At 43.0% G+C, this 2,748-nt stretch overlaps 1 pseudogene; it reads left to right on the top strand.

Moving 5' to 3' along the window:
• The window catches only part of LOC102492942 (calponin-3-like), an 11,484-nt pseudogene extending 9,262 nt beyond the window's left edge, over positions 1-2,222 (top strand).
• Positions 2,223-2,748: the final 526 nt, after the last annotated feature.

The raw sequence follows: 2,748 nt of genomic DNA, 5'->3' as shown, positions 1-2,748 counted from the left end.
CTTGATTGACAAGCCAAAATATCTGGAAAATAAAGTGGAAGCAGGTATCTTCACAGCCTGTAACTATCTGCCTCTCTCCTTGTAAGGTGCATCCAAAACCTGACTAAAGCTTTCTTCACTTCTGCCTTTCAACTCATGCAAGTTTGATTGGTGACTTCAAACATAGAACAAAAGGGAATGGATTCTAGGGATGGTGCTTCCCATCGACATAGAAATAACACGATGCAGAGATTCAAATGGAACTGTAAAATTGTCCTATCACAAGTTTTCTTTCTCATTTCAAAGCCAATTAACAGAAATAATGATGAAGAGCAAAAGATGAAAATAATTCATGCAAGACTTCTCTATGAAAATGTTTTTGTACTGGCAAATGGATGTCAATAATTTTCTAGCAAGGAAAATGGAATAAAATTATTTGTGTGGAAAAAGAAAATAAAGGGACCAGCAGTTGGTGTAATGGCTATGTTGCTGGACTCCCATGTAGTTGACTGTGGTTCGAGTACTGGACTTGGTGACTTAAACTCACGCTGGACGCGTGTGCATGTGTGCCCAAGATCTTGAGAGGAGAATGGAGGAGAAGGGATTGTGGTGTGGCCATCCCCCCTGGGGAGTGATTTCTTGCTTTCTGTCTTTCTGTCTGTCTTTCTGGTGAGCGCACGCGCCCTACAGCAAAAACCTCTCCTAAAAAAAAAAAAAAAGAAAAGAAAAGAAAAAAGAAAATAAAGTATTTTTTCCGAAAGAATAGTGGGAAATATATAATTTAAAACATATATTTAAATATATGTATATGTGTAAAGTGTAAGGGCTTTGAAGAACCTGCTGCATGAGGCAAGGAGAAATGAACAGGTTTGGGGCCACCAGGTGGCATGGAGGTTAAGGCAGCTGGATCACACATAATCAACTGCAGTTCGAGTCGGGGATCCAGCAGCTTGAAAATTTATGCCAGGTGCATATGTACAAGTGCCCCAAATCTCGAGAAGATAATGGAGAAGGGATTGTGGTGTGGCCACCCCCTCTGGGGGGTGATTTCTCACTTTCCCTCATTTCTTTTCTTGAACGAGATTCCAACAGGAGTTCTGACCAGATGCCTGAATGAACCGGGTTCAGACTACTCTAGGTCCTCTACCAGGTCTGGCTAAAACAAGGATCCCATATAACCACTGATAAAGGAGTTAATAAGCAGACAAACAAATAGGACATTTTGATGAAGGAAAATTAAAAGTTGCTCAGAGAATAACTTGAGATGGGGACCAGCAAGTGTTCCAGACAGGCAGCTATGACAGCCTGTGGGACTAGAAGGGATCTTTTTTTTGTTGTTATAGAGCGCGTGCGTTTGCCAGAAAGACAGAGAGAGACAAAGAGACAGAAAGCGAGAAATCACCCCCGGGGGGATGGCCATGCCGCAATCCCTTCTCCTCCATTCTCCTCTTGGGATCTTGGGCATGAATGCATGTTTGCCTGGTGTGAGTTTAAGTCACTGGGTCTGGGACTCGAACCACGGTTGACTACATGGGAGTCCAGTGTCATAGTCATTACGCTAACTGCTGGTCCCCTAGAAGGGTCTTTTTGTTCCCAGAATATACATAGAAAACTTTTGACCAGGCCATGACTAGTCTGTAGATGGGCACCAACAATGGAGCCAGCCAGGCTGGGATGCTAGCACCAGGTAGCAGAAGAGACCTCTGCCATCAGAAGTTAACATTACAACCAGTGGTCAGCTCTACTTTCTTTATAGATGCTGACTTTGGGAATGTAAGAAACCCCAGGACAGCTGGGAATAACTGAGATGCTGCGGGGAGACCAGATTTGGCCAGATTGTAATGTCTCCCGCAGTGTCATAGTGGCTTGCCTGATTGGACAGTTAAAATGCCCCACCCAGCAACCCTGATTGGTTGGTTTCATGCTCTGCCCTCTGAAGCTGGAATAGTGGAGATATCACAGCAGGAGTGGAGGTCTGGAGCAGGAGTGACAAGTCTTGGTACCAACAAAGTTGCTTCTCACAAAGGAATAAGTGTATGTGACCTTGGGCGGCAAGTATATGATCCCAAATACCATGCTGCTCCAATAGAACCTGTCATTCACAATGGAAGCCAAGAAACAGGAACAGAGGTGTCAGAAATCTGTGACAGCAATTAGCAGTGGCCGCGATTTACCCAGAGGAGTATTATGGCGAATACCAAGATTACCATTATGGAGCTTACCAGTGGCGACCAAGGCATTAACTATTAGTCACACAGAAGCTCAGTATTAATGCATTGTTTCTTTTTTTTCCCCAAAGAATTATTCAACTTTATTTATTTTAATTTGGACAGACAGGGACAGAGTGTGAGAGAGAGATAGAAAGTGGGAAAGCAAGCTACCAGGTCTGGATCTCGAACCACAGTTAGCCATATGTGAGAGTCCAGGCCCCTTAACCATCACACCACCTGTGGGCCCTAGTGCATTGTTTTTATTCAGTGAGAACCAAGCTAGCTTTGAGTAATTTTTATTTTTAATTATATTTATTATTTTCTAATTTGAGAAGAGAAAGTGAGAAAGCTAGTCACCAGGTCCAGGACTCAAACCATGATTGGCCATGTGGGAGTCCAGTACCTCAGTTGCCACCTACTGACCCACCTTTAGTAATTTTTGTCTTCCTAAAACACTTATTGTACCTAATTAAAAATGGCCTTATATGCATTCCTTTTCCTATCTCTTCCATAAATAATGCTCTAACAGTTAAACCCTACAGCACGACCAATAACTTGC

Source organism: Tupaia chinensis, unplaced genomic scaffold (assembly GCF_000334495.1).
Source record: "Tupaia chinensis unplaced genomic scaffold, TupChi_1.0 Scaffold000201_2, whole genome shotgun sequence".
NCBI lineage: Eukaryota > Metazoa > Chordata > Mammalia > Scandentia > Tupaiidae > Tupaia > Tupaia belangeri.
Note: the sequence above shows the minus strand (reverse complement) of the source record. Positions and strands in the feature narration are given on the sequence as shown.